General features: G+C 34.0%; 1 protein-coding gene across 2 annotated transcripts in view; it reads right to left on the bottom strand.

The window, feature by feature from the left end:
* LOC118188864 (uncharacterized) overlaps positions 1–20,212 on the bottom strand; it is a 695,340-nt gene that overhangs the window by 323,636 nt on the left and 351,492 nt on the right. The window lies entirely within an intron of this gene.

Raw genomic sequence — 20,212 nt, 5'->3', positions numbered from 1 at the left:
TTAAAGAAGAAATTAAGAATAAAAATAGGCTCAGGAAAATAGAGCTGAGAACCAGATATCCCAGAGACAACATTAAATTATAAACGCGCCTATTATCGTGCACAGAAGCTCTGTGCAGATCACAAGCAAGACAGATGGAACAGTTATGTAGAAAATCTTTCTCATACTGACCATTCTGTATGGAAACTTGCCAGAAAACTCAGAAATCCCAATAATAAAATAGGGCCTATAGAGCACAACAACAAATCTATTCATCATCCTGCTGATATTGCAAATACCTTTGCTGATGCTTTTGAGGAGCAATTTCAGATAAACAACCTCCCACACCCTTCTGATATTAATATTGAAGAACATGTCAAAAATTTCATTCATTCCAATAGGAGTAAAGCCAATACCCCTACCAGTCCCACTGAAGTCAATCAAATCATCAAATCTCTGGATCCAAAGAATGCCTGTGGCTATGATAATATTACCAATAATGCCATAAAAAAAACCTACCTAAAAAAGCAGTTATTTATCTTGTTAATCTCTTCAACGCATGTCTGCGAAATAACTACATTCCATAGACCTGGAAGATTGCAACAATTATTGTTATTAAAAAACCAGGAAAAGAAAGTAAATATACTGCTAGCTATAGACCAATCTCTCTACTTCCTTCAATTTCCAAAATATTTGAGAAAATAATTCAAAAGAGGCTTTATCAATATGCGCAAGATAAAAACATCATATCTCCCTATCAATTTGGTTTTCGCAAGAAATACTCTACCATCCATCAGGTCTCCCGCATCGTGGAAAAGATAGGGGAAGCTTTCAACAAAAAAGAAACTGTTGCCGCTCTTTTCCTCGATGTGGAAAAGGCATTCGATAAAGTCTGGCACACTGGATTAATTTATAAGCTTATATATTACAATTTTCCCACTGAAATTATCATACCTTTTCATAACTACCTGTCAAATAGGTTTTTTCAAGTCAGAATCAACTCCGACTACTCTACTAGAAGAAAAATTACAGCTGGGGTCCCTCAAGGAGGAAATTTGGCTCCTTACCTTTACTTAATTTACGTTAATGATTTTCCAAATTATCCTGGTTCAGAAATAGCACAATATGCAGATGATACTGCAATTTTTTCCATATCTATCAATTTCAAACATGATCAACATAAACTTCAAAAAGCAGTTAACAATATGCAAGACTGGCTGCAAAAACGGAAAGTAAAAATAAATGCAAGAAAAAGTATCAATATTATCTTCAAACGCAGCAATAAAAGTCCTATCTGTGATCCTCTTCAATTCAATAATAGCCCTGTTTCCAGATCCAACACTGTCAAATATCTAGGCATCAATCTTGACGCAAAATTCAACTTCAAAGAACATCTCTCCTGTATCTGTTAAAATACCAGAAAAGCATATATAAGTGTTTACGCCATTATAAATAAGCATTCAAAACTTAGTCTCCAAACTAAACGTATAATTTATCTTCAACTCATTCGCCCAGTTATGTTGTATGGCTCCCCAGTTTGGGCGGCTGCTGCGAAGAATAATAGGAAACCCCTACAAGTATTACAAAATAAAATTATTAGAATCATGACTGGAACACCTTGGTTCGTTCGAAATTCTGTTCTCCACCATGACCTCAATATTACAACAATTGATGAAGAGATCCTAAAATCTGTACATAAATTTTATGAAAAACCTTGCTACTCATCCTTCAACCATTATTCAAAATATAGGAAACTACAATTTTACAATAGATCAACCATATAAGCGACCACGTACCATCCATCATAATGTACGTTGGTAAAGTTGTATATATTCATTTGTATATATTCGTTTTAATTTTATTACTCAGATTAACTTTTGCTTCAACTTATGAACTTGAACTTTTGAACTTAGAAGCATTAATTAAACCACCTATTTAATCAAGAAAATGTTCCTATGTTACAAGCATTACTATTGGTCCAGGAGGACACACCTATATATCCAAGTTATTAAATTCTTTTTTATCTGTTATGCATCAGTTTTCAAAACTATTATTTATTTCAAGTATTATACTCTACATTACTCAACTTAAATGCATCTGTACCTGTATATAGGCTTTAATTATCTAAAAAATGCGCAAAATATGAATACTACAGCTCTTTTTCATTGACCAATTAACATCATGGAATAGGCCCATGTGATCTATACTACGACTGGAAGATAAACATCCTTCTGTGGTTAACTTTCTCGCACCTAGATAGTGCTACCTCCGCTTACTTTTCCGCCAAATTCACAATTCAAAAATTTCACTTTTTTACTCATATACGCCCTAAATGGATAAATACTTCACCAATATTCAAAGCCTTAAATGGATATCTATAAACAGCTCAAGTAATGCACTTTCAATAGTACGGAACTTAAAGGCTAATGTTACGACCTGACCTGACCTGCTGCAACCAAAATAGTAGGTGCACATCTACATGTTATAGCAGTTCCATATACAAAATTTCAACGTTATGAGGCTACTCGTTTTTGAGTTATGGGAGATACGTACGTACGTATGTACGTTCATACAGACGCCACGAAAAATTCTCCTCAGAAATCATTTTAAAGCAGTTTTGCAATTTTTTTTTGGAGGAAAAGAGTCTTTTATTCTGACCTTACGTACAGATGTCAAGCATCGTTAAATTGCACTCATCAAAATGGATATTTTCGTTGAAATATGCTGCCTGAATCTTTTCGCGATTACAATACTTCCTTTTTACTTCGTACAAGGAAGTAAAAAGCATAGCACATGATGCAATCTCAAATTACTTTTAAATAAAGTTGTCTGTAATTACTTATGAAATAATGCGGAAATAACTTCACAATTTTTATTCAATAAAAGGCTACAATTATTGTTACGCAATCGATACAGGTAACAATATTTGGTCCGTTAAGTCTTCGTGAGACTGAAATGTGTTTTAAGAAAACAAAAATTCTCTTTTAAACATAGAATAATCCCATAGGCTTAGAAAACAGCACCCTAGACTCCTCTAAGCAAGATGATAAAAATATGGAGAGCATTACTGTTTATAGTATATACGTAAGATTTAGAAGTTAACTTCATATTTATGGGTGTAAAAGAGTGGCTTGAAGCAAACAGAAGAATTCTGAGTAGAAGGCTTCCCTTTTCATAGTTTGTATCAATCTAAATAAGCAATAATATATTAATTATAATAAGTAATAACATATTGGTTGGCAGTAAGGCCTAACAATGACCGAAACATTTTGCTGTGATGTTGAAATCATATTTCACATTATGTTAATGACTGATTTCGTGTTGTTTGCCTAATTTTCTCAGACACCCATGCCCATCGAACGTTGCCGGCCGAAAACGCCGCGGCAAAAACATCGCGGACCAAAACGCCGCGGATATAACAACGCAAGGAGAGAATGTCGGAGTACGAAACATCGTGGGAGGAAATATCGCAAAGAGAAAACATCACAGTTTTAAAACATCGTGGTACAAAATATCGTGGTCAAAAATAAAGGGTTCAGAAACTTCGCAGTTTAAAAACATCGTCTTCGAAAATATCGGAGTGAAAAATAAAGTACCTACAAATCATCGCATGACGATAACATCGCACAAATGCGTTTTCAAAGTTGTAAGTGCATGTTCGTATAAAGATCACAGAGCGCAAGAAGAAAAGAGAATTATTTTACTTCTACATTTCATATATTTGAACGATCTAATAAATTTTTACTGAGAAAATAAGAAGGAAACTTAAATTAAAAATGAGTAGAAAATTAATGCAACTTAAAAAGTTTAATAGAATTTTAAATTTATATAGTTAATTAACAAAGGACATTAATAAATTAAGCGTTTTTTATAAAGTTTAACTGATAACTGATAATTTTAAGTAGATAGATTGAATAATAGATTAATAGACTAAATGCATAATAGATTGAAATCACACAGGTCCAATGAAAAGTTGATTAAATTTATTTTATCAAACGAAACAATTCACAGTTCTGTAACTTTCCATAAAAACAATTTTACAACTCTTCACAATATCACTGACAGCGATCAGTAATTACACTTCAAACTACTATGAACGTTAAACGGAATGCAATGCAAAGCAAAGCTAAACCGGAGGTAGTATTTGAAACTCACGCTGAGCTAACAGCTAACAACAACTACTACTGAGAGCAGATGCTAACTCCGGCCTTATATATTTTTCACTCGGCCACCGAGATATTGCTAGTACTTTCTGCTTCTTGAAATTACTGGAAGGCAATATGAGGGTCGAATTAAGTTTACAGCTGATATAGTGATCAATTATATTTGTTCAATTACAATACCTATTACGGTAATTCAGGGCCTGACCAAGATATGGTAGCTAAGTCTGGCGACTTTTGGCGACAAAACTTAATCACCGAAACCGTTGCCAGCTTGGCGATATCTCCCAAATTACTGAGATACGTATTTACTTTGTTAAATAGATCTGCTCCTGTATTCTTTCTTCTCCAGCAAGCTTCGCTCCTTTATACTTTCATGCTACATTATGCATAAGCAGTTTCAAATCCATTTGCACCAAAATCATCTGTATGTGTACATAATTCGTTGCAATAGGAAAGGAAGTCCAAAATGACTCGAAATAATGCTGTTATGAGTTCTTAAAAAGCTAATTAAAGTAGTAAAATTTGCAAGTGCAGAGTGATTTTACTTTTCCTTCATAACACTAAAATGCATTTTCACTTTCAGAATACCAAATTCATAATCTAGTTAATAGATCTGTTTTATTTTCTTAAAATTAAGTTTCTGAACTCAAACAACAAAAATTAATTTTTTATATTTAATACTTCTGGTTTACTGGGAGCCAAAAAATATGACAGCTGAAGAATGATAGTTCGAACTGAATTCAAAATCAGCCAAAAGTGTTGACTTCGTGGACGATTTCTTAGGTTTCCTGTGTAATATATTTGTGATCCAGTTTATTTAAAAATCCCTGCGCCCTTCCCTTAAGCAGGTAATCATCACATACTGCTCACCAATGGCCGACCAGTAAAGTCTCTGAACACTGGTAGTTCAAACCACAGTCCGATTTCAGGCGCTCGCCTTAGGACGTCCCCCACAAAGACATCAAAACCGAACCAAACCATCGCATACTCTGCTGTAATCAAACAAATAAGCAATATTAGTTTTAGATAAAAAAATCATTTTGCATCACGTTATATTGTGTAGTCTATTAAAACTATGTCTGAAAACGGAGTCCTACAAAATATTCTCGGTTTACATTTCTGAATTCATTAAGGCAAAATGGACTATTAAATTTAGCCGCGCAATTGCAGGACAGAAGTTTTTCAGAATTCATTAAAATTAACAAACACGTTTAGCCCTCACATTAGATGAGAAACAACAAAAATATTTACTTAGAGACTTCTTTGGCGGATTCTGAGCAAAAGAAAGCCAAATTTGCACTTAAATTTAACTAGTTCGTGAATTAAAACTTTTTCTGCAATCCGCATATTGAGGATTTCTATCCCACAGACTTTTCTAAGCTCCAAGACATATTTATGAATAACAATTAAATATATACAACGTTAATGGCAATCCAAATGGTGAAATCTCTTGAGAACATAATAAGATGAGGCATGATATTGAATCTCTGACGTAACTTGTCTGCTTTGGAGAATTACCTATTTTCTTCGTTTTCGATAAAGATTGCTATGGTATTTCATGTGTATATTACGTCTAGAAAGATCTGAGATCACATAATATTTATAACTCACCCTATTCCATTCATAAAAGAGTAGGTTTCAGCAAACTATGAAATGTCCGTTCAAAAAAGAATAAAATTTTGATTGTGAATAAATTGTGAATTTATATTACTACCGTGGAAAAGAAACTGGCTGTACTATAAATATTTATGTAACAATGTTTTTTTTAAAAATCATGCATGTCTTATGCATATTTCTATGAGGGTAACTAAAAATTTGTGCATGCGTACTTTCTTTCTTTTCACCATCGACGGAACAGCTGGACCACTGGGTTTGGTGCTTTTCAGCCTATTGTATCCCGTCGATGGAATTAAAAATAAATATATCAATAAATATAAATAAAGAGTTGTGTCCTCCGAGGATTGGCCACGCTAAACGAGGAACATTGAAATAAGGATGAGAGCATGGAAAGAAGGTGCATGGTGGGGACTGCTGAGACTAAGCGGAACACTTTTCACTGTTATGGTACATGTTAGGCATACAGTAATGTTAAGGATGTGCTATAATAATCAGGTACAGATGTAAAGATGATCAAATACATTACAAATTGTGGAATACATTAAATGAGTTCTGGATTAATCATAAGTGCATGCGTACTTTTTTTTTCAGAGAGGGCAAGTTTTTATCATCATGGCCCGAGTGCATGCGTACTGTGAAACTCAAGAACTTCTATACAGAATATAATATTTTAGGAACACATGGACTAGCTGAATATAATATAAAAAACAAATCAATCTAGCAGTTGTTACATGAAACAAGAAATTTCGATTTGTAAGCCATATTATTTTAGTGCATTTGAACGTAATGAATACTTTGCATGCTAGAAAGAAACTTAAATTATGGAAGAAATATCAACATATTCCGCGTAAGATATTCGAAAGTACTGGTTTATCCACTTTTTCCCGTTCTGACTCTGTCGAAATCCAATTCGTAAAAGAAACCAATTTCTAACAGTGCATAAAGGATAAATATTTCTTGCTATGAATAACAAGCTTCCGTTGTCACTAAGTTCCATTTTAAGTTATTAGGCAAAGTAATTCCACAGCTTAAAGTTGAAAATTTAAATTTAATGTTTCTAAAGACATTACGCAAGCTTTTTATAAAATTAAGTTACTGCCAATGCACTTGTCGAGACAACAAGCTTAACAAAGTACACGAAGTTCAAGTTTTAGAGTAAATAATGCATTTAGCTAATGAGTCAGAGGAAGCCATTTAACTTGTAGCAACTCTAAACCCGCTGAGTTAATCTTTCTACCAACATCAGAATTGTTGAGTAAGTTAGTACTCACTTCGTTACAGATCAGGAAAATTTATAAATCGAAGCAGAAATAACAACATTTAATTTTCTATTTACTGATAACAAAAGAACATAGTTCATATCAGTAAACCAGCTGTAACACAATACTATAAACAATCTTTTTGCTGCTACTTCAAAAATCTAGGTATTTTACACATTCATTAACAATTCTCTTCATTAAAAAGCAATAAGCAATAGAAAAGAGAATAAATTGATGAACTTAAGCCAGAGCTGTTAAAAATTAAACAAAATACTATAGCAACCTTAATTACTGTAAATGAAAATGAATCTTCAGATGCATTACCAACTAATTTTCGTTCTTCGGTCTCCAAAATTTCGGTATAAAATAAATTGGGAACTTCAGGCTTCTGTATTTCCGTAAATTTCATTGACTAATAAATACATACACAAATTTAGCAAGAAAATGTATTATTCGGGTGAGATTATAATTTCTGAATTTCTAATAGTATTGGCAATCAAGCACACTTTGATGCATTCAATGCTTACCAACCAATAAATAGTTACTGATTAATAATGGATATTTTCACAATATGCCAATTTTTCTTGATGAGGATCATTGATTAGATATCAGAGTTAAAATTTAGATCTTAATTATCATTTATAAAACATGTAATTTATATATGCACTGTGATTACTTCCTTTTGTTCAAAATGTAAAAAAATGTCGATATATGAAGAAAATTATAGACATGTCTTGCTGAGTAAATCCAAAAAACAGCTTACCAGCATATTTCAGTAGTTCCAATTTGCAAACCTATTCCTCTGTATTTTTAATTAATCTGTTATCATGAAATAGCAAAGCGTGAAATTTTGTATATGATACGATATACTGCGACATTTTATTTCATTAATTATGAAGAAAATTCTGAATGTAAAAAAAAAAATATTGTCAGTTTTCTTCATTTCTTTGTCAGTTTATTTATTAAATATTTATACCACAATACATTTGTAAAAATCGATGCATTTAATAATTCTTTGAAACCTGAGTTAGTTAATGCTTTTTGACTTCCATACCAGTCTTTGAATTTTTGTTGTCATTTCATTTAACCTTAGTATTTACTGCAATATAAAGCTATTAAAATTTGAAAAATAATTTCAAAATCAGTGAAAAAACGGAATGCATTAAAACAATATTTATATCCTTTAATAATTTTACTTTCATTACATTTTATTATTGCATCTAGATGACATACACTCTTTTGGAAAAAACTCGAAGCACCAAGAAGGAACTTTTGCGATCGTGAAGAAATTTGGTAGGTAAATACATCTTGATCGAACATGCAAAGGATCAAAGTTTCAAGGCAAATGAACAGGACTTGCGATCATAGCGCGCATTTCTAGTGCGCAGTTCATAAAGTATAAAACCAGTAACAGAGGCGAAAAATATTTTTTTCTTGCTGCCATTGTAATTCCGTGAAAAAGCAACTAAAGATGCCATTACGACGTTATCGAAGATCGGAGCAATAGGCTGCCACCTATAGCGTACACACACTGCTGTGCAAGGCAGCAATGGTTGATACAAGGAAATTGCCGGCAAAATGGAGGCTTCGGAAGGCCAAGGATCACAAATGCGAGCCAAGATAGGATGATTGTTCGCCAGGCGCGAACCGCCTTAACAGCTATTCAACGTACTACAGCCACGTCTATACCTCCCGTGATACCGTCCATCATCTTAGGACGCTCGTCTGAGGCTTGGTTACGCTCACAGAAGCCTTTAAGATTTTTGCCTTTGACCCCACAATATCGGCGGAGTCGTCTAAAGTGGTATTACAGCCGATCATCATGGTTGCCATCAGACTGGCGTAGTAGAGTGTTCAACGATAAATCCCGCTTCACTCTTGAAGCAGATGACCACTGTGTTCATGTCTGGAGAGGACGGAGCCAGTGGTTCCAATCAGGCTTTGATTTACAAAGGCATACAGCAAGATTCATATAGCAAAAACATATATATACATATACATAGGCATACAGCAAGGTGTGATGGTGTGGGGCGCTATTTCTTATGACAGCAGGTCATCTTTAGTCATCCTCCGTACATTTTTAACACCTCAAGGATATGTTAATACCATCCTGGCGGCCGGTTGCACTATTCTTCATGGCACATCATCCTGGGGCCATTTTCCAACAAGATAATGCCAGACCACATGCCGCTCGCATATCTCTGGACTGTCTCCTTGCGGTTGATACTCTTCCTTGGCCAGCAAGGTCACCAGAACTTTCATTAATCTAGCATGTCTGTGACATGGTAGGCCGCCAGATGACAACATTATAAAATATCGCAGATCTGGAGTGACAACTGATGGATGCATGGCAGAATGTGCCGCAGGTTGACATTAGGAACGTCTACCACTCCTTCCCTCGACGAATCCAAGCATGGATTGCAGCCAGGAGCAGTTCGATGAACTGCTAATTTGAACACTCAACGAGTGACTGTGAATCGTGAACAGGTAATACGACCTTAATTTTTTAATCATTTTATTATCTGTGTATGAATTATAAACATATTCAATTTCATCAGAAACAATCACTTCCTTCATGGTGCCTCGATGTTTTTGTAAAAGAGTGTACTTTATTGCATACCGGATTACTAAAATTTTATCAGCATCTTTACTATTCTTGTAATTAGCCACTACAGTAAATGTAAATTCTATCGACTTGAAGAAAAGAAAATATTTTTCAAAATCCCGTACATTCCATACATTGGATTGTGCTAATTTTATGAAAGTATTATAAGGAAATTAAAGACAAAGAAGTTACTGCGTATTCTATTAGCAATTATCATTTTGAATATCAATTTCTCAAGTTCTATGATAAATTTTGCTTTGCTGTAAACAAAATTAGACATGTTATTTTTTATTTCCTCTATTATAAGTTTCAAGACGCAATAAATTTCAAATGCGGTCATTAAGAGAGTACGTCTGAGACGAACTCTCGTCATGGTACAGTAAGAAACTTACGTCCGGAGACTATCCAAGCGGGCAGAGCCTCCGAGATCCCCTCCGGGATTCAGTTTAAAAATGTTTGAAGACAGCTTTGTTCCTGGGCACCACTCCAGGAGCAACAAAAGTGTTACAAAATGTGCTCCGTACTCTGTCAGTGCCCCAAGCAGAGAACGAATGGAGCCAAACCCCGAAAGATAGTCAATATCTAACTCTGTTGGGACCCACATCCAAGGGGCAGACAAGACAGTACCATATGATCCCGGCCGAGCGTGAACTTACCACCGTATAAACGATGATATCCTAGTCACTGCGAAGATTGATTATATATCAGCGTGGTCGCAAATCCTCCTCGTGATCGAGACTGCCTAGATACAGATCGTAGCCAGTAGCTTCCCAGGATTTCTACCAAGTCGACCGCAGCATCGCAGGTTTCTCGAAATAGCGGTTTATGCATTTGTCTCATTTCTAAAAGGTAGTCCTCATTTTTCAAACCTTCTACGTAACATAATACTATAGTATAAATACGCTAAATTTAAATACAGAAAGCTTTAAATTGTTTAGTCTGCTTTGCTTCAATATTAGGTATTCGTATGTATAAACGGTATTATGTAAATAACTATAAACGGTATTCTAAATCTATAATTACTTTAAAATTTACTCTATGCTCTTGCATATCAGAAAAAAATTAATACATTTAAGTTTATTTAAGAAATCGATCAATGCGTTCTTTTATAAAATCAGAACAAATTATTTTTTTTTTTAGTTTAATGTAAAAACTCTGCTAGTATTTCCTACCTGGATTTGTTTTCTTTTGATATATCGCCTTAATTTCTTTCACATATTTTAATATGCACGTATATATACGTTCTTACAGATATCACAAAAAATATTGTAGGCCGTATATATACGGCTTTGCCGCTTAGAGGGTTTTAATGCTATTTTGTTTCACATGCTTTGTCACTATACCTAAGCTGTTCACCGAATTTTGTAACTTTAGTAATTTATACTAGTTACTAAAATTTTAGAAGACAGCAAGATGGAAATTCGTTTTTTGAAAATTAAAGCCATGCATGTAATGCAATTCTGCAGACACCTGAAAGTATACAGCTATGGCAATCTGATGTTCGCAATCCACGTCATGTGGCTTATGTAAAAACTGCTAGTGTGGCAGTGAACGCGCTCACTTCACCTTTAGCTCGAGCGTAGGATGTACGAATTTTACGAATTTAGTAGTTTTCTGTTATGTTATTTCGTTATGTTAGCTGTTTAAAATTATGGTGTGTGTGAATAAAAGTTATGTCTAAGAAAAGGAGTCATGTCTTTAAGGAATAAACACCAAGCCATAACCACCACGCCACCATACAGCTGATACAAATTTATGAAACTGAGGTAAAATCTTTTGAATTAGTCAGGTGTCAGTTATTAGATGCTACTAGAAATTTGACAGGCACTAACATTATCTCTGTTGAAATGATCTTTTCCCTCTTTTCTTTTATATTATTTTAAAATTTTGCATTTATTATAACTGTATGAGTTATTTTCTTAATTTCTTCAGCACCAGAAAAAGGAAAAAAAGGCATTAAGGAACACTCAATGTGATTGAAACAAAAATAAAAGCAAGAAACTCTGTAGGTGGGCAAGCTTTAGTCGTTGTACAAAATATAATATGAAATTCATAGTTTTGATGATTAGGTACATTAAAAGTATTTGTAATATTTTGAACACAAATCTGAATGTGTTGCTGTTCTTAACTTCTTAATGTTAACATAAATATCAAAGTTATGTTACTTTTTTTTACTTTATTTTCATGCCTGTGTTCATTGTCGAACAGAATGTAATTTTTGTAATACAAATATGCATGTATACATATGTACACACATAAAGATGTTTGCGAATATATACATATACACGAATTTGAAAGTTTAAACTCCAATAGCTCCACTGATTTTTTCTAAGCAGCTACAGAATTACTTTTCAATAAAATCCTTCTGAAGTTTTCATATAAGTGTTCTCTAACATCAATTTGCCATCTTGTACTATACTTTGATAATGTAAAGAAATTCAATGTTTAAAGCAATTTTTTAAATTTACACCATACACACCGAACATGACTCACATTTAAAAATCCCAAACTTAATCACACAGAGTATTATCAATACATAGTAATGGATTTGAGAAACGAAACAGCATGTAATAACAATCTGTAGATTATTATTATTTAACAGCAATAATCGTCGATTATCCTCACTAAAATAAAATATAAATGACGCTAATCTTGGTAGTAATCTTGCATAGAATTTTTAAAACCTAGACTCTTGCTGAATTTGCTTTTTCTGGAAATTTAATTGTTTTACCTTAATTTTTTAAAATTTATACGTGTGTATACTTAGTATTGAATTTTATGGCATGAAAGGCGGGTTCTCAGAACATTTAGTAGTGTCCTGGAATGCTTATCGAGACAGTTCCAATTTCAAAGATTCTATGATAAATATCGAACCTTCCACAATACCTGCTTTCTGCAGTAAACTTCGGCAATAACTAATGGAATAAATTTAGACATGACAATCACGGTAACTCACAGAGTAGCCATAGCCCGAAATGTTCTACCATGGTCATCAGAAGCCGACAGCAAAAGAGTTACAGAAATTTATCTCACTTTTAAAAAAATAAGAAACGTAAGAGGCTAAACGAAGAGCGAAAACTATTAGGCAAGTTTATAAGGTATATCTCCCGCCTTATTAGCATGCCTTCGTAGTGTAAAGGTCAGCACACAGCGCGTATTGGAGAGGCTCGTGTTTCGAGTCCCGGCAAGGGCATTGCTCCTTTTTCACATTTCGTGAATTCAAAAAATACCTAATGTCTCTACAAGTTTTGTAAATGAAAGCTATAAAGGAAGATTTTCTTTTAAAAAGAAAAGTTAATTGTTCACATTCGCAAGCTGGCATTTCTCACAGAAAGGGAATTGAGGTTTAAAAGAAATATTCAAAATTTATAGAAGCCCTGAAAAGCATTATGCAAAACCTTTATAGAAGTAAAAGAGGAATTACAGTTTTTTTTACATAAATATTTTCACCTTGTTAATATTCTAATTATTAGTCCACAGGGGCTTGTCTCCGAAGGACTATTGCTTTCGTTTTGCGATTTTGCGTTGGTTCACTATAAATGTCCATAATAATAATTGGTCACTATAAATGCTCACTATAAAACTTCTTCAAACTGTTGGCATCAAATGTTACAGTCCTGCATTATATTTGGAGAAATTAAATAATATAAATGTATGTATATTTCTCGCATTGTGATAAAACACCGGTACATAGAGCCATCGAATTTTGAATGACGTAATCCTGCTGAGAATATGGGCATGTGGAGGCCCAAATTTGAAATTTGGAATTTGTTTTTTATTATCGATTTCATATTTTGTAAAACCTTAACGAATTTTTTATTAACTATTATTGGCATTGCCTTGAGTTTGAAGGATTTAAAAGCGAGCAATGGCAATGTTGTACATTTTTATCTTCAGCGCGCGAGGCTCTTTGGCGAAAATCCTAAAGATATGCTCAGTTTAAATTTATTTTGTGACATTGCTCTTGAACTGAGTTTTATGGTGTAAGTGCGAAGAACGTGATATTTAAAAATAAAGATAATAGACAAAATGCTAAAAAAAACGCCCGTTGGACGTAATTTAAAATTTGAAACCTTTCAGATTTTTTAATTAATATTTTTATTAAATTTATTGTTTCATAATTAGCTCGCTCAATTAGTATACTTAAGAGAACTTTAGATCTTTCATGAATGACTGTTTCGTGAATGGCTTTCTATTCAGTTCTTTCGTGAGTGGCTAATACCGCATAGAATAATTATTTTCTCTATCTTCATAGGATCATTTTCCGTGTTGTCGTTATCGGCGGTACGTTGGAAGAGTCTTATTTTCGCACATAAGGAGGGACGACTATACATACTTCGAAACAAATCTGAAAGCTTACAGATTTTTTATCAGTTGACCTATGGTACATCGCTGGTGTCCCCCATACTTATACCCGTAAATGTACCTATACTTATTACACCCAAAAAGACTTTTGTAATATTTCGTTTGTCACCCTTATTTACTAAATATCATGTTCTTCGCACTTAAACCACATAAATATCATTTCAGCAGCAAAACACCAAAATATTTAAAAACAGAATATCTTTAGAATTTCCGATAGACATAAAAATGCTTTTTTTTTTTCCGTACAGTGTTCCCATTGTTCATTTTAATGTTGTTGAGTTTGTTAATAAAAAATTCGTACCGCCGATAACGACATTCACAGAATATGAAATGGATAATAAAACAAAGTCGAAAATCAAAATTCGGGCTTGCAGGTGTCCATGTTTGGTTGGAGGATTACGTTATTCAAAATGTGATGGCTTTAGGTACCCTCGTTTTTTCTCAGTGCGATTAACAAACATTCATGCAGATTCTTCACTGCTAAATTTCTTTAAATATAATTTAAAATAATAATAATATAATATTTACTGGCAGCAAATTAAAAAGTGATTCGCCTTTTATGGTGAAATGCCGTTTTCAGACAAATAGCCCTTACGGGCTACCTACCGCCTTTGTTCTAATAATACTATTTAGTCACATAATGTGACAAAATGCATAAAATCTTACACTGAGTAGAAATAAGCAATAGTAAGTTACCACGAAATTATATTTCTCTATATAAGCAAAGATAGCCGTGAAAACATTCAAAAAATAAAAATTAAAAGCAGTCTTTTATTGCCTGTCTTAAACTAGAAATTCAATAGCTTAGTAAATGAAGCATATTCAATAGCTTAGTAAACGTAGCAAAATATAGCTATAAATGAACTGGAAATAGCAAGGCCTACGTCAGAAACAATATTTCACAGAGAGGGAAACCTTTTCCGGCAAAGTGAAATTTCATTCGTTTCACACTATTCCAATGATTGTGAAAAACTTTCCAACTAGACGTGGATTGACTGCCACTGCCTAAACTTCTCTCGAAACAGAATGCTAAATTCCCTGAGTAGTTTGCTTTCCAAGCGTAAAGTAGGACAACATGCAGCATCCTGAGTGGGAAAGAACTGTACCGCCAAAAATCGCTTTTCTAGAACATGTTCTCAAAATGAAAAGCGAGTCTACGTGGCTGATGGAAGAGGCGGAGGAAGGAACTACCTTCTTTTGAAGAGCTCTGAAACCTTTTCCATTAGGTAGGAAGTCATCCGTCGACTTCTTTTTTGGCTATCCAATAACCAAAGGAGTAACGATAATGGATTATTTCCAACCACTTAAATGAAAGGAAGCGTTTCTTTAGGAGCTCCTTTGGGAAGTAAGAGAAATTGAAAAAAAAAAAAAAAAGTCAAAGCAATCGAAAATTTTTTGCTTGGTTTCCCTGCTATCCATAGCATTTTAAGGAAATTCATTTTTGCCATTTAACGTTTTTTTGCTAAGCTTAATATTCATGCAGTCTTATCTTTTCTTCACGGAAATACTTTCAAATTTAATAAACTGCTATAAAATAGTTTATACTAACAGTATGTGAAGCAATGATACAAACGATGCATGCAGAATAAAAGACTTCAGTGCAATTTTCTGTGAATGGTGTATTCAATGATGTGTTTTCAATTTCCTGTAAGAGGTTCCATGAATAGGTAAAATATTTAAAGGTAAATTTTCAATTTTCTCCTCAAGTTGAAGCGCACAAAATAACAGAGGTGTTACTACCTTTTAATCAACTTTTTATTCATCAGTTTAAGACTCTTTTTCAATTCAGACATGCAGGATTGAATAAAGTTTCTCTCATTTCCCTGAAGTGTTTCAATATGCAGAAATCGAAAAAACACATCAAATAGGGTATGAAAGTAACTATATTTATGGAATGTCATTTAAAATAAGCACGTGATACCATTTTTACGCTTAACTTAATCTTATATTTCGACAGATAAGCTTAGTAACCTTGAATAAACCTTAAACTGGTATTTTATTTAAATAAAATTATATCAGTTTCAATAGCGATCAAACAAAGTCCTTCTTATCTTTCGAAGTTTCTCTTATTTTTCTATATATAAAGTCCTTCTTCTTCAGGTTCAAAAAGTTTTGCTACACGCTCAAACCTTGAAGGGAAAGATATAGTTACTTTCCAGTTTCATCCTCACAGTATAATCAAAGCTAAAAATATTAACTTTGTAGAGATATTATGTTATTTTTTTAAAGCAGAAAAGATAAAAAATATGCAATGTCTTCGCCGGGAATCGAACCACGGGACTCTGGAGTACGCGCCCAGCGTGCAGACCACTACGCCAGGAAGGTAGGCCAAGAAGGCGGAAGAAACACCTTATATACTCCAACTTATAAATGGCGACTGGGGTTTTTAGGGAAACCAAGAACCAAATCCTGGCTGTGAAGAATCCTCATCTAACACCTATTTAGTTCGGGTGCCACTCGCTTGGGAAACTCGGAACCTGAAAATTTCGAGAACTAAAACCTTTCTAATTTAAATCAAAACCTTATGTTGGTGAGCTTTCATATCGGATAATTGCGCACGTTTTATCTTCAGCTCTTCTGCACTTAAGATGTTACTTCGCTCCGTTTGCTTTGTTCTGCTACTAACTATGCCATTCTAAACTGCACTGCGATACCCGATATAAAAGTGTGGGATGCGTATTGCGCCCATTATCATGCGTGATGAAAAATTTATTTTTTGTAATTAGTTCGTATTCACCAATAAAAGTTATATTCAATTCGGACGCGCCTGTCTACAAGTCTTTCCTTCGAGTTTCATTCTAACTACACACTAACGGCTCCCCAGGAATTAGTATACATAACCATCGTCAATTTATTGCAGCTTCGCAAACTGATGGTAATCCAAGTTCCGTTATTGTATATAATAATAGGGTCAACGTTAAAGAGGTAGCGGACTGTTTCGAAACACACTTTGTATCTGAAAACATAGAATGTCTAAAAGAGAACGCTTTATTAAGTGTCGAACTCTTCCGCAGGAAACTCGAGTTTTCTTTCCTTAATACTACGTTATTGTGCTTTTTTCTGAAACTTTTTGCGTCCTAATAATTAAATTATGAGATATGTCAGTTATAGTTCTGTATTAATCACTGCTGGCTAATTATTCTTGTCAAAAATCTTTTTCACCTGAATAAATGTATAAAATAAACAATTCACACTGCTACTTGGTTCATTCTTTTAAGTTTATTATGCAGAAACTAGAACTTAATTACTAAGAAAAGATTCAAAGTGCAAACATTATCTCTGAATTAATTTACCATCAAGACCACCAGATAAAATAACAGTGTGTTGAATGATTTTTACTTCCTTCTACAAAGTAAAAAGGAAGTATTGTAATCGCAAAAAGTTTCAGGCAGCATATTTCAACGAAAATATCCATTTTGACCGCTATCGAATGCAATTTAACGATGTTTCTGCGTGATAGCTGTACGTAAGGACAGAATAAAATACTCTTTTCCTTCAAAAAAAATTATAACACTGCTTTAAAATTAATTTTGAAGAGAATTTATCGTGGCGTCTGTACGAACGTATGTACGTACGTGCGTACGTACGTATCTCGCATAACTCAAAAACGAGTAGCCTCAGAACATTGAAATTTTGTATATAGGACTGCTATAACATGTAGATGTGCCCCTCGTATTTTGGTTGCAATCGGCCGCCCCAAACATATATAAATATATTTATATATATATCAACTCTGTTACCTAGCTCAGTGATCTCAGTTTCTTTACTCTTATATGTTTGTAAATTGTACATTTTTTGCTTTGAAAACGATTGAATTATGTTGTTTTTATCTTCCGGTTAAGAATTTTATGTCTTTAGTAAATCTGTGTGCAATATTTATAGAATTATCAGCAATTTTAAAGTTGATTAATTGCCGCTAAGCCTTTTTAATGGCGGCCATTGATGTTTACATTTGAAACAGGAGAGTAGTGGATTTGTTGCCAATCTAGAGAAACTTAGCTTCGCAACAACAAAGATAACGCATTCATTTAATATTGCCAATTAAATTATGCTTAATTCTTTCTGGAATTTTTTCGAGGAAATAAGTGTTTGAGATTTACTTCGTAATTTTTAATATAGATATTTTGAGTTTTTATGTATGTTTGCCTTCTCGCGAAGTGAGAACTAAATTAATTAAATGAGAAATACTCAATCGTCTGTGAAAAACTGTTTCTTTTTTGTTTTGTTTGCTTAATTTCTTTTGTACATCATTCTAGCTTTATTATAGTATTTGAATAGAACATGTGGCAACGATTAGATAATTCTATTCTTTAAATGATATAAATTTTGTGCATTATGAGTTATAATATGAACGAAATATATAAGTTAACTGTTATATAATTATTGGATTATATAACAGTTAACTTAGTCTCCGTTATATAATTATTATATAAGTTAACTGTTATATAATTATTAATACTGTTAAGTGAATCTAGCGCCAGAGTGTCGCTATGGTAAACAAATACTAGAGTGAATTTTAAAGAATGCATTTATTCTATTGTGGTTTATGCGCTTTCGGCGAAGTAGATTTAATTCAATCCAATAAGTTTAAATGAAATGCAAGAAAAATGCGTATAATTTAATATTTTAATATTCCAATACAAGGAAGTCATGTGGTGTACACATCAGATTTTTTACATTTTAGAGACATTAGGTTATTTCGAAGCAGAAGACATGAAAAATGAACAAAGCTTTCGACGGGACTCGAACCTTTGACCTCTTGAATACGCGCCGAGTTTGCTAGCCATTACACCACGAAGGGATGCTAAGGAGGCGGGAGAAATACCTTAGATACTCACCTTTTTAAATGGCGACTGGGAATTAGGGAACACAATCGCTAATCCCGGTGGTGAAGAATTATCATCCGCCACCTTTTAGTTTGGGCGACACTGTCGAGCTCTTGGATAATTTTCGAAAGTAAGAAAGATGAAAAACGAAAAATACCCTCGCCGGGACTTGAACCACGTACCTCTCGAACGCGCGCCGAGTATGCTGATCATTATACCACGAAGGTATGCTAAGAAAGCGGAGAAAATACCTTATATACTCCTTCTTTTAAACGGCGACTCGTGTTTTAGGCGACCGAGTTGCCAAATGATGGTGGCGAAGAATTATCATCCACCACCTTCTTAGTTCGGGCACCACTGTAGCGTCTTTAGGTTATTTTGGAGCAGAAAGACATGAAAAATGTGCAGTGCCCTCACCAGAACTCTAACCACAGACCTCTCGATTACGCGCCGAGTATGCTGACCATTACACCATGAAGGCATGCTAAAAAGGCGGGAGAAATACCTTATATACTCCCCTTTTAAAGGTCGACTGAGGATTAAGGGACGGAATCGACAAATGCTGGTGGTGGAGAATCATCATCTACCGCCCTTTTAGTTCGGGCGTCACTGTAGAGTCATTAGGACTTTTTGAATCGTGCGACATAAAAAATGGGCAACGCACTCCTCGGGACTCTAACCTCGGATTTCTCAACTACGCGCCGAGTGCGCTGGCCATTACACCACGAAGGCAAGAGAAATATCTTATAACCTTAACATTATGATTATAAAATTTATGTATGGTAATTTCAAAATTCCTAACTTATTCCTGCATTTTATAATATACATGGATAATTTAGAACCCAAGACTTCCAGCTTGAAAGAATCTGCCCTCCCAATTTCTACTTATGTAGCAAAGACTTTCTAATTAGTATCAGTGAGGACTGCAGGTGAAACTATGAACTAATTCTCATGAAACTAAGAATTGCATAAACTTGAGAAATAGACTAAATAATATTGTGAAGAAGATTATATCAATGCATATGACTAAAAGTGAAAAAGAACATTTCAAAGTAAAAACTTGAAATTAAGGTAATTGTAACAATGTTATCTCGATGTAACCATCTGAAAAGGGCATTGTTCAGGAGAAGATTATGGCAAAGTGAAAGATGACGACTGTAGTGATGCCAGAGAGAGTTGAATGGGCAGTGGAGAACCAGAATTTAGTTTACTTTGCAGACATAGTCAGAATAGTAAAATCGAATAGAAATGTTAAAGTGAAAGTCGTGTTCTACGTAAAAGACCCAATAAACAATAGATCTTACCTCTATTCCTGCTTAAACGAATTGCGTACGACATGCTGGTTTACTTCCAGGCCTGGAAGACACTGCAGATAACTTGTATCCACTATATCAGTTG

This window comes from Stegodyphus dumicola, chromosome 2, assembly GCF_044657685.1.
Source record: "Stegodyphus dumicola isolate Sdum_Otavi_A_Nest chromosome 2, ASM4465768v1".
Lineage (NCBI taxonomy): Eukaryota > Metazoa > Arthropoda > Arachnida > Araneae > Eresidae > Stegodyphus > Stegodyphus dumicola.
Note: the sequence above shows the minus strand (reverse complement) of the source record. Positions and strands in the feature narration are given on the sequence as shown.